Below are 13380 nucleotides of genomic sequence, written 5' to 3'. Positions count from 1 at the left end.
AGATTTACTGAGTGTTTTATCAATAATCAGAGTGGCAAGCCAAAGCTTGCCAGGTGATCCTCTATCCCAGAAGAATTCTCCTGGAAAGGCATTGTCATAACTTGGGTGAGAGGCAGCACCTGCTTGGGGTATGGGGGATGTCTGGGGTGTTTTCTCTTTGCCTCCAGATCTGTTCTCTGCTCAGCAGCCCGCTTTACAAAAAGAGAGAGTTGTCATTTTCTCTTTCTATCTCTGTGGCATCCCAGTTTGGCAACAGGCTGTGTTCCTTCTCCATGGACATAGCTTCTCCAGGGCAGCTCCTCCCCACTGGCTATAGCATTTACTGGGTTACAGAAACAGCTTCTTCCCCTTGCCCCTTTAGGTCTAGAGGGTAAGGTCATAGCTCGCAATGATGGCTAGACTCTAGGTATGTTAACACCCCTTGTTGATTCTCTTCATCCTGCCCACAGCTCATATGTAGCTTTTTCATTAAGTTTTCCTTAAATGCCCATTTGAGTATGCTACTTCCTGCTGAAATCCTGACTGACAGAGGGGAGAGCATTTTGAACCTTTCCCAGGTACCAGTCACAGTGGGTAGGCTAAAAGAAGCATTTGTTCATAAGGATGGAGAGATTTGGAAGAGCATTTTTTGTGTGTGTGTGAGACTGAATAACCTCTATGGAATGATGATGTTGTTTAGTTGCTCAGTCAGGTCCAACTCTTTTGCAACCCCATGGACTGTAGCCCACCAGCCTCCTCCTCTGCCCCTGGGGTTTTCCAGGCAAGAACACTGGAATGGGTTGTCATTTCCTTCTCCGGGGGATCTTCCTCACTCAGGGATTGAACCTGCATATCCTGCATTGGCAGGCAGATTCTTTACCACTAAACCACCTGGGAAGCCCCTATGGAATGATATTCAATCTTTAATATCAAGGAACTACCCATGCTCCTCAAGATAATCTGGCTAGAGTGGAAAGAGTGTGTCCAGGAGGGTTTGGTGTGAAGACTGCTGTTCCTGGTTGAGGACATGTCTGTTTCTCCCTAGGTCTGTTGTGCCATCACTCAAATCTCTATCTTCACAGCTTACACTACTATCCATGTATTTTATGAGTACATTGTTCATGGGTGTGTTTCTTTACCTTATTAACTAAACTTTAAGCCCCTGGGGGGTAGGGTCCATGGTTTTTAGCCTCTAGTTCCAATCCCAGCAACTCAACATACACTTTGAACTTGGTGGGTGCTTAATAATGACAAGTTATGAAATTCTCAGCTTAGAGGCTAAAGGGGAAGAAGGAAATATGTCTCACTCCTTCCTAGATATTTGTACAGGACCTAAGTTTCAGGTGGCTTTGGACAGGACCTAAGTCTCAGGTGACTTTGGACAGCCTTCTTTTACAGCTACCTTGCGGAGCAGGAACCAGTTGTGAAGAGCCATGGGGGCAGGTCACAATTCTATATAATCTACATTCACTTAGAGGAAATCTGGTTGCATTGAATGCTTTATATCCAGCTAAGAAGCTTTCAACGAGATGTGAGGATCAAACATGGCTTAAATGAACTGGGTCTGCAGGACGGTGAGAAACAACCTATCTTCAGATGAGTTACTTGTCTCAAAGGCAATGTAGAGATGCCGATAGTAGGGGCTTAGGAATAGAGTCCTAGCGGACACCCTGAGGGACAGAAAAAGAACAGGGGTCTGCATACATGTGAACCAGCATTGCTCCTGTGTGCTCCCGTACAAACAGGTAGAAATGACCTCCTGTTGGAACACAAAACCTGAAGGCAAAAAGGACACAGTCCCTGGACCAAGTGGCAGAATTCAAATTTCTGTTCACAAAATGTCCTGATGGCCTTCAGTCTAAGTAGTGGCACTCGGGCTCTAGGGTTTTAGAGCACACACAAGGCTAGAGTCAGCCAATATCAATAAATCATTTAAGACCTTGAGCTGCGGGAGTTGTGAGTGGGAGCAGCTTACATCTCATGGGAGAAACTAACCAAACATCAGCCTCCACACTGGTCAGAAATACGTTAGTGGGATTCATACTTAATTAAATGCAAGTCCAAAGTCAAACAGACAATGTGTTCAATGAATTTTCTCTAAATGTAATACAAAAAAAAAAAAAATGCTTAGGAAAGGAATGAGTTAAGAGTGATGGCAACAGAAAGCAAGCAATTTGAAGCATGTCACTAGTCACAGAAATGTGGAATCAGACTATCAGAGTTGGAGAGAATATTAGCCATGCAAACATGGACATGTTATTCCTTTCCTGGGAAGAGAGTAGCAAGGACAAGAAAGGTTGAACTTTGTCATCAAAGGAACATCGCATCTTCAGGACCAACTGTGCTCTTAATTAGAGATGTTTGCATTCTAACATTGTATTAATGACTGTTACAGAGACATAAGAGTTTTCTTAACCTGCCTCTTTTCCCCTTTGGAAGAAAGTACCTCCTTCTTTTATTTAGTGAGACTCTGAGGATAGTTTCCACTTTGGCCCAGTCACTTCATTTTTCTGGAGTTATTAGTAATTGCCCTCTGGTCTTCCCCACTAGCGTACTGGAATCTTCCAACTTGTGGGGCTCATCTTCCAGTGTCATATCTTTCATACTGTTCACTGGAAAAGACCCTGATGCTGGGAAAGATTGAAGGCAAAAGGAAATGGGCGGCAGAGAATGGGATGATTAGATAGCATCATCAACTCAATGGACCTGAATTGAGCAAACTCTGGGAGACAGTGGAGGACAGAGGAGCCTGGCGTGCTGCAGTCCATGGGGTGGCAGAGTTGAGCAGGACTCAGTGACTGAACAATAACAAAGGTAGAGTGGGGAGGTGGCTCTACTATGTAGCAGGCATCCTGCTCCACACACACAATTTCTTGATTCTCATTATACACCCATTTTTTAATGAGCGAGTGGGGCTATGAGAACTTAAGTATCTTGCTCAACCTGCATGATTTTCACTTAGTATTTTCACCTGGAAGAACAGGATGGTTGAGAGCATCGAATGCAAGAGAACATGAGGATTCTAACTATTCTACAGTAGCAGGGCTGCTGTATTCAGTGTGCTGGGGCAGCTCTGGTTTCTGGCTAAAGGTATCTCCCACCCAGGAAGCCCTGAGTGGAGGAGGGGGCCTCACGCCCAGGCCTGTTCCATCACCGTTCTCCATCCTCTTGTTTACAAGAAGGTACAAGGTGTTAGTATGTCAGTAAGAGTCCTGTCCTGGGTCTCCTCGGTTGGCTCGGTGGTAAAGAAACCACCTGCCAATGCAGGAGACATGAGTTCCATCCCTGATCCTAGAAGATCCCCCACTCCAAGGAGGAATTAAGCCCGTGTACCGCAGCTATTGGGCCTGAGCCCTAGAGTCTGGGCACTGCAACTACTGAAGTCCACGTGCCCTAGAGCCTGTACTCTGCAATAGAAGAAGCCACTGCAATGGGAAGCCAGTGACCCAAAACTAGAGAGTAGCCTCTGCTTGTTGCACCTGGAGAAAAGTTAGTGCAGCATTGAAGACCCAGCACAACCAACAATTAATAAATAAATAAAATTGGAAAAAAAAGAGTCCTGCCCTTGATTGACTTATATATAGGGAGAGGGAAGTCCTTACTGAGGCAGGAGATAGATGGGCCCCAGACTGAACAGCTGATGTCTCTTTTGAGAGGAGGTTGAGCCCTACTGAGATTAGAGATAAAGACCACATAGTCCTCATTCTTGAAGTCAAGGAGACCTTCCTGACTACACATGTACAGAAAGGCTCCCTGGAGGTCAAAAAGGGAGAGGGCATCACCCCACGGTAAGTAATGTCAACTACCCGTGGGCCTCTTGTCTAGAAGGCATCATGGCTAAAGGATGTGGGTGTACACATGGGAGGACCCCAAGATAAGCCAAATAGTCTCAGAAGCAGGCAAAGCAAGATGATTGGCCAAAGGAAACCCAGAAGAAATGCCCCAGATAAGTGATTCAAACCACCATGAGGGCACGACTCTCTCTCTCTGAGCCTACCCATGAGTCCATCCACACAGACTGTACTCTTTTTCCTTCTAATAAACACTTTACTTGCTTCACTACCTTCCGTCTCTATGTGGAAATTCATTTCTATACAGCTGATGGGCCAGGACCTTTTCACTGGCCGCTGGTCCCTGGAGGTCTAGTGGCTGGGATTCAGGGCTCTCATTGCCATGGGCCAACTTCAATCTCTGGCCAGGAACTGAAACCCTGCTTCAAGCCACTGCAGGCCGAGGCCGCCCAAGATCATTTCCACTCTGAGGTGGGACAGTAATCATAATACTAGCTGTTATTATTGTTCTGTGTGAATAATTTCTATGTATGAGGTACTGACCTAAGCACATTCATGGATCAACACATTTATTCCCAAAGCAAGCCCAGGAGTTAAGTGGTGTTTCTACCCACATTTCAAAGCCAAGGAAACCAAAACTCAGAGAAGGTTTGAATCAGACAGCACTGGGGTAGTAATTTTGTCTGATGCCTGGAGAGAGTTTGGTGTGGAATGAAGCCAAATAAAAACAATCTGAGGCAAAGAAAGGAGATAAGGGATGAATCTAACAGCATCAAGTCCTGCATTTTGAGAGGGATTCTTGAGAGACAGGAAAGTGTTTGCACCTTTTCCTTGGTTTCAAGGAACGTCTTTAGTCCCTTTCCCAGACAGGTGAACAGAAGCAATTGTCTTCTGTTTAAGGGAAAGTTTGCTTTCTACCAATTATAGCAAAATAGTTATAATACCATATGGATGATATAAATTTTCTCAAGGACTTAAGTGGGATTCTTATTTAGTAAACTAAATAAATTAGGTTTGTTATTTATCTGTTTATATTTTACAACATACTTCTAATTCATTCAGTAAACCTACTAGTAAATAAATAAACTAGGTTTCAGAAACGTCGCTACTAGTCTTCCCATATGTCCATTTTGGTGGTGGATAATGACATGACAGGGCTTCCCTGGTAGCTCAGCTGGTAAAGAATTGTCTGCAATGCAGGAGACCCCAGTTCGATTCCTGGGTCAGGAAGATCCCCTGTAGAAGGGATAGGCTACCCACTCCAGCCCTGGTGGGAGTGGGCTTGGGCTACCCTGGTGACTCAGATGGTAAAGAATTCTCCTGCAATGTGGGAGACCTGGGTTGGGAAGAGCCCCTGGAGGAGGGCATAGCAACCCACTCCAGTATTCTTGCCTGGAGAATCCCCATGGACAATCCCCATGGACAGAGGAGCCTGGAGGGTTGCCGTCCATGGGGTCGCAAAGAGTCAGACATGACTGAGCGACTAAGCACAATGACATGACTATTAGTATATGAGCTGGTCTCATAGCCTTACTGACTTTTTAAAAAATTTTTATTGAATTGATTTCCGATGTTGTACTAATTTCTGCTACACAGCAAAGTGATTCACTCATACACACATGTGTTCTTTTTCATATTTTTTCCCATGATGGTTTACCAGAGGGGAACTGAATATAGCTCCCTGTGCTGTACAGTAGGACCTTGCTGTTTACACACTCACGTGTTTTGATACAACTTACACCTAAATACTATTAGAAAATCAGGTCACTTAGAGTCAGCACGTGTTCTGTGAGGTTTTCAAATTATAGATGACCAAGGCTAATCAAGAGAAGCTACTGCTTCATGGGAATTTTTAATTTTTTGTTGTTGTTGTTTGTTTGGGCACACTGAGAGGCATGTGGGATCTTATTTCCCCAACCAGGGAATGAACCTGTGCCCTCTGCAGTGGAAACACGGAATCTTAACCACTGGACTGCCACAGAAGTCCCTGATGAGAATTTTTAAAAGCGTGTGTATGGAGATGACCCCCCACTTAGGGCCCCAGAATCTAGAACTGGAAAGAGCTGCTACCTCCAGGTGAGGAAAGGCTGCAGGAAGTTAATTTGCTCAAGGATCCAGAAATAGGGGTAAAGAACTAAAACCTGCCGTCCTTTCTGCTCCTCCCTTCTGTTGAGAGCTTGTCGCCCACACTGTGGGAAGTTTCCGTGGGGGCTGGTGCAGAGAAAGCCTCTGCTGTCCCCTCCTGGAGTCGTCACATAGCCGCTTGGGGCAGGAACAGTAGGGACCCCCAGTACATCTCTCCCATAGGCATTCCTCCCAGCCTCCCCTGCATAAATCCTCAGACAGAACTGTTTGGGGGCAGTGTCGGTCTGTTAGTAAGTAGCAGACTGCGGCTCTGGGCGGCTCAGAGATTAGATCCACATGCCAGTGAGTCACACATGGGGTTTCCTCCAAGGCTGACTTGTCGTGTCTCAGTCATCCAGTCACGAGGCCCCAGAAGCCTTCAGAGACCCTGAGTGTGTGTGTGGGTGCTTATCGAAAAAAATCTGTCAAAGTGGGGAAGTTTCAGGAAAGCTAATTAAAGTCACTGACATCAGGATTCAATGAAAGGGGAGCCATGACAGTCCTCGTAAATCCATGATGAGTCATTGCTGCCTTAAGCGGGTGTATGAATATGAAGGCACAATTACTGACAACCACTCATTGGCCTCAGCTCTCTCCCCGCAGGTCAAAGCTGAAGCTTCTTATAAAAGTAGACACACACCCAGGTCCCTCTCTGAAGCCTGTGGAGAGACTACTATCTTAATTTGCTTGCTGAACAATTAAGGACTTCTCCACATAGAATCTGTGGAGCTTTGTATCATATATATATGTACCTCCCAATTTTGGAAGCATTGATGATAGAAATGAGATTGTCTCACTGTGAAAAAATTCTTACCAGATGTGTAAGTATTTTGTAGCGCAGCAAGCCTATAATCTCTATTTAAGGAAAAGGTCTGTGCACTGAAAGAATTTCATTTAGCAAAGATGCATCGCATTTATGTATGAATCACACATTTGCAGCGTTGTTTGAAAACTGAGTTTTGGTAAACAAAATTGTATCTGAAGTTCACAAATGTTTCTTCTCTGATGAGAACCTGCACTGCATCACTCAGCAAAGCCAGCTCATTTATCCTTGTGAAATTTTTTTAATTCCAAATTTCTGAGTTTCCCTGGTGGTCTAGTCGTTAAGAGTCTGCTTGCCAGTGGAGGGGACACAGGTTCCATCCCTGGTCTGGGAGGATCCCACATGCCAGACAGCAACTAAGCCCATGTGCCACAACTACTGAGTCAACACCCTAGAGCCCATGCTCCGCAACAAGAGAAGCCACTGCAATAAGTCTGCACACGGCAATGAAGAGTAGCCTCTGTTTGCCACAACTAGAGAAAGCCCTCAAACAGCAACAGAGACCAAGCACAGCCATAAATAAATCTTTTTCAAAAAATTCCAAATTTTTGTGATTTATATCTCAGATCTTCACTCGTTTTATGAAACCCAGCCATCTGGAAGCTGTGTTGAAATGAGTCAAACTAGAAAATTCCCATTTTCAGTGATGGTCAATGTTAACTCTTCTCACCAAAATCCAGGCCTCCCAAATGAGAAACAAAACAAATGAAATAACAACCATAACCAAACAAAATCCAAGAGGAAGTGCAAATGAAATTATTCAGTTAATTGAAGACATGAACTTTAGCAGGTTATATATTCTGTTCCTCTTTCCAGCTTCATACCAAAACAATAAAGAGAACTCTGATTCAGGAAAGTCATGGACAGACCAAGGTAAATGGGCTGGCCATCAATTATCATCATGTAAATTAGGCACTTGTGGGGAGCTGGATTCACTTACTTAGGCAATCAGTTTACGATGCTTTAGGACTATGATTCTCAACCCTGGTTGTACATTAGAGTCACCTGGGGACCTTTTGAAATTCACTGATGCCTGGACCCAACGCAGAATTAGAACTACATGGGGATGGGGCCTTGGCAACTGGAATGTTGTTGAAGTTCCCCAGGTGATTTTAATGTGCAGTCAGGGATGAGAACCACTGATTTAAGAAATCAGCACCTGAAAATCGAGCTTAAGTAGCATAGCAACAGCCCTGTACCCTCCGGGGCAGTATTTCTCAAAAAAGGAGGATGTGGACCATCTAAGCTGCTGGGTAAAAATGCAGATTTCTGGGAATCTCTACCCCACCACTGGGTATTTGCACTCTGAATGGACTCTTTAGGCAATCCTTTTGTACTATAAATCCCGAGAGCTACTACTTTTAGGGTATTCAATTTTGAGGTATTACTGAAAACTTTGGAAATGCTTGTAAAGTCACACAGCTTTTGCTTGCTTCAAACATGCTACTTCCCAAATTCGTTGCGTGAGTCATTATGAGGTGACATTTTGCCTCCCAAATCTTCTGTAGCCAATGATTCTCCCCCTCTCAGTAAGAATCTCTTTCTCCAGATACTTCTTGACCCTCCTGTTTATCAGAATTTATCCATGCTCTATTCTCTTGCCCAGAGGTCTATCATTGGTCATCAGGTCAAAGAATTAATACAGATGAGGTAGACAGGAACAAAACCCTGCAGGGCCTCCTCCCATTCAAGTACCAAACCAAAAAGGACAACAGAGTCATAGACTCAGTGTCTGATGCATATTCCTGAATTGTTTTACAGATATTCTTACAACAGTCCTGGGAAGAAGAAGTTAACTGCATGATGATCTGACTGGAGCCATTGATATACGCTGCTACATCTTGAGCACAATTCCAAGAACTGGCCTCCAGGGAATGGCATTAACATTACTACTTTGTATCTTTGTAGGTGTCATAATAATTGTAGCTTGCTCTGTCTGTATGTGTAAGGGGGCAACGAAAACAGTCAGCAAAGAGATGCTCTAGACCCATGGTGACATCTTCCACTCTGAGAATACAGTGCCCTGTATCAGCATGAAGTCGTCACAGAAGATAGAACTTCACCCCTAATCCCACAGAAATGGACTGATGTTCTGACAAGTGGGGATTTGTCAGCAGCTCTTTGCAGGAAACCACCCTCAGCAGGAAGCCCCTTTTCTTATTTTAGCAAAGGTATATTGTAACTAACTTTTAAAGCAAGCACCCCCATGCTCTACTCCTCTCCAGCCCAAGCACATCTTTCAAATCTTTTGATCACTCAATACCTGGCCTAACTTGTTGGTTCCTTCCTCAGATCAAAGAAATAGAAATGAAGAACAAGTCATTAACAGATGACCAGGTCTCTTCCCTAGCTTCCCCTTCAATAAGCTCCTGAACAAACTGTGTGATCAGACTGTGTGAACAAGATAAGATCTAGAGGACGATCACAAGCCTGCTCACAGCAGGGGGACAATGACTCTGACCCTCTGTGTCAATGATTATCTGACATTAAAAGCGTTCATGACTGAACAGAATCTTCTGAGACAGTTTTTTGGGGATGCTAAGTCTACCATCTTCCCAGATTGCTGCTATTCTTGAAATAAGAGGGAAGGGGGCAGGGCACAACATTTAAAAGAATGACACTATGCTAGGACATGAAAAAAAACTGTTTAGAACCAGCAAGGGCCAAGATGGCAGAAGATTTAACTTCCAGTGGAACTTCAGTTTCATTATATGCTCACTGTAACATATCAGCAAGCTAAATGACATACCCACAGATGCCATGACAGATCCAAGACAGATCACAAAGGTCAAAAAGTGGGATTCCCAATTCCTGGAAATCCCCATCCCCTTTCCCAAAATAGCTAGAATATTCCTCCCACTCATTAGCCTATGAAATTATCCAGCCCATAAAAATTAACCACATCATATTTCAAGGTCTCTCACTTTCTGAGATGGCCCACACTCTGCAGAGTGTTTCTCTCTAAATAAATCTACTTCTTACCTATCACTTTGTCTCTCACTGAATTCTGTCTACAATGAGACATTAAGAACCTGAGACTAAGTACGATATCAGTTAAAAGACTGTGGATTTAAGTCTCAATCAGAGGTGTATAGCTACATTGTTGGTTAAGGCATCTTTCCTTTCTACTGACATTTGTGAGTATGTAACTGAGTTTGTAAGTGGCAAGTAGCAGGACACCGCCCACCCCCCCGCCCCCGCCGCCATGTGATAACATAAGGAATACTGTCTTCTTCTTCCCACATAACTAAATTTTTGAAGCTACCATCAATGATTTAACTCAAAACCAGGAATGAATACACTAATGGAGGGCCATTTGACACCCACTAGGCATACCAGGTGGATGGCCCCTACCCAACCACAGATCATCACCATGCTTCTAATGGAATAGGATTCTATCTCTGGGCAGTTTCTAAGTTCTTTGTTTTCATCTCCTACAAATATATGGATTATCTCAAAACACAATCCTCTGCAGGAGGGTCAGTCAAATCACTGGCATGGTGGGTAAACTGATGATTTTAGGACAATAAAGGTGCTTTCTAAAAAGCAACTTGCAGAAAAGTAACCCTTAGACAGGTTTGAGAACAATTCAAATTCATCTCAAAGACAAAATGTTCTTTGTTAAAGGGAAATCAATTCTTTTAGTACATTACTTCCTAAATGACTTCAGTAAGATAACTCAGGATCTATAAAGACTCAGCATTTGCACAGGCTAAATAAATCCAATATTTTAGTTCATTTATTTTGGCACTTAATCTATATTTTTCAAAATACTTCTTGTAAGAACTGGGTTTTGGCAGGCTAGATTTTTTCCCCCTGCTTCCTATATACCATGGGATTAGCTAGTAAATACAAATTAGAAATCAAATGAAAATCAAATTAAATAATTTCATTTGGGTGAAGTGAATATGGAGGAAGAACATGACACAGGGCTGGTAGTAACAGTTACATAATAGACAGCATAGCCTGATGTTCTTAACTCATCTCTCCTCTGAAATGTGGGTCCCTTGGTACCTGGTTATTCTTAGCTCCTGGTAAGTGTATGACTGTTAGCATCACTGACACCATATTGGGCTCATACATTTTTTTCCTGTCCTTCCACTGACCCTACCCAGGACTGTACTGTGCAGTGAATCACTTCTCTGTCATCAAGGGCTTGTAGTTAATATATTGCTTAATAATCATTAGGACCAGGAGGCCTCTGTGCTCTGTTACTCCCCAAATAATGATGAAGACCTTTGCTGACATATTCCCAGTTCTCACAAAACTAGTACAGTTCAGTTCAGTTACTCAGTCATGTCTGACTCTTTGCAACCCCATGGACTGCAGCACACCAGGCTTCCCTGTACATCACCCACTCCTGGAGTTTACTCAAATGCATGTCCATTGAGTCGGTGATGCCATCCAACCATCTCATCCTCTGTCGTCCCCTTCTCCTCCTGCCTTCAATCTTTCCCAGGATCAGGGTCTTTTCCAATGAGTCAGTTCTTCACATCAGGTGGCCAGAGTATTGGAGTTTCAGCTTCAGCATCAGTCCTTCCAGTGAATGTTCTAATAGGTAACAAAACTAGTTACCCATTCATAAACCCTGACTTAGGAATGCACATCCTGTTTCTCAGCACGTATCCCCTACCTTAGGTTAACTTTAAAATTGTCCCATTGGTCCCTTCATAATACAGAGTGCAGCTGCCAATGCCTCTGGATCTTTGCCTGCCCAATCCCACTCTGTGAAAGTCACTCAGTCATGTCCAACTCTTTGTGACCCCATGGACTATACAGTCCATGGAATTCTCCAGGCCAGAATACTGGAGTAGGTAGCCTTTCCCTTCTCCAGGGGATGTTCCAAACCCAGGGATTGAACCCAGTTCTCTCACATTGCAGGCAGATTGTTTACCAGGTGAGCCACAACGGAAGCCTGAGAATACTGGAGTGGGTAGCCTATCCCTTCTCCTGTGGATCTTCCTGACCTAGGAATTGAACCGGGTAGATTCCTTACCAACTGAGCTACCAGGGAAGCCCAAATATGCCTCGAGTGGGTGAGAGACTGAAAGTCGCTCAGTCATGTCCAATTCTTTGAGACCCCATGGACTATACAGTCCATGGAATTCTCCAGGCCAGAATACTGGAGTGGGTAGCCTTTCCCTTCTCCAGGGGATCTTCCCAACCCAAGGATCAAACCAAGATCACCCACATTGCAGGCGGATTCTTTACCAGCTGATCCTGTAAGTATAATAAATTGATCCATTGATTCTTTGGAAAAGCTTGTTTCATTTTTTGGTTCCAAGATACCTTCTCAGTTCAGTGAGCACATTTCATTCCCTCCATCCTCCAACAGTGAGAAAACTGACAGAGTTAAGGCACATGCTTGTGGCTTACCATTCCTTAGAAAATTTAGATAAGACTTTACAGATGATGCAGCCAGTTATTTAACTCAATGACGCTTGATGCCAAAGAAGCTATAATCACTGGTTCACTTTAAGTATCCATGGATCACTTAGCTTTGTCTAAATAGAGGCCAAATATCAATATCTCATGCTGATTCCATCCAGTTCTCTTACAAAGGTTCAGTTTTATTCATAAAGCAGACTAGATAATTGACAGAAGAATCTTTGATAACTTGACACTTTTCTGTAAAGATAATGATAAAGCACAAAAGGATGGCTACATAGGTTCTAGCTCTTTCTAACCAAATTCTGTTTCCAACTGTGGCATCAATGGGTATTTTGTTCCTTCATGACATAAGCCACAATCCTTACCATAAACCCTTGGGACCTGACGTGTTTTTAAATCATTGTTTTTTAAGTTTTGGAGTTAATAACATGCACACACTGTATATTTTGTAATGGCCCCAGAATGCTCTTTATTGGGAGCACAGTCAGCTCTCCTTATTCATGACTTCTGTATCCATGGATTCAATAAAAAAAATTTGAAAAAAATCTAAAAAATAAATCTTGAATTTGCCAGGTGCCTGCAACTATTGACATAGTGTTTACATTGTATTTACATCTATTTACGTGATACTTTCATTGCATGAGGTATTATACGTAATCTAGAGATGAATTAAACCATAGAGAAGGCTGTGTGGGGGTTATATGCAAATACTATGCCAATTTATACAGATTTTGGTATCTGTAGGGTTCCTGGAACCAACCCCACCCTCAGATACCAAGGGATGTGTAATTAAAAGAACAGTTGAAGAACCAGGCTTGGAAATGGTAAGGATAAGAAAAGCTTTTGGATTGAAATTGGAGATATTTTACCTTGACTTAGTTCCACCTTTTAAAATTCTGAGTCACTTTGCTGAAGATCAAGCCCCAGGCAAGTCTGAGGGGCTGAATATGACTCAGGTGCCCACCACTTGGCTACATGACAGCCTGACATGTTGATTGACACTCCCACCAAGCCTGAAGCCTGAGCACGGTGGGGAGTCACCCCCCGCACAGGAACTGGGGTTGCTTGTTACAAGAAAACTGCAAATGCACTGTGACGGCAAACAAAACAAACCTAAGGGAAGTCTATTGATTTCAGAATACCTTCAGAGTATTTTTAATTCCTGGCTCTTTAGGGGTATGCAAAGTCCTCTTTTTTTCAGGCTGTGCTCCTACAAAACTGATTTCATCCTCATGCACAGATTAGTTGTTTCCTCTAGACTTTTCTCAGCAC

General features: G+C 43.4%; 1 protein-coding gene and 1 long non-coding RNA gene across 2 annotated transcripts in view; one reads left to right on the top strand and one right to left on the bottom strand.

Moving 5' to 3' along the window:
- Positions 1-13380, bottom strand: part of USH2A (usherin) — a 901466-nt gene that overhangs the window by 58884 nt on the left and 829202 nt on the right. The window lies entirely within an intron of this gene.
- Positions 7826-9224, top strand: LOC145506637 (uncharacterized). Its single transcript, XR_014054094.1, has 3 exons — positions 7826-7970; positions 8479-8621; positions 9010-9224. It is a non-coding gene; the product is annotated as an uncharacterized LOC145506637 (long non-coding RNA).

The sequence above is a fragment of the Giraffa tippelskirchi genome, chromosome 5, assembly GCF_054371585.1.
Source record: "Giraffa tippelskirchi isolate mGirTip1 chromosome 5, T2T-mGirTip1v1.2.pri, whole genome shotgun sequence".
In the NCBI taxonomy this organism is placed as follows: Eukaryota; Metazoa; Chordata; class Mammalia; order Artiodactyla; family Giraffidae; genus Giraffa; species Giraffa tippelskirchi.
Note: the sequence above shows the minus strand (reverse complement) of the source record. Positions and strands in the feature narration are given on the sequence as shown.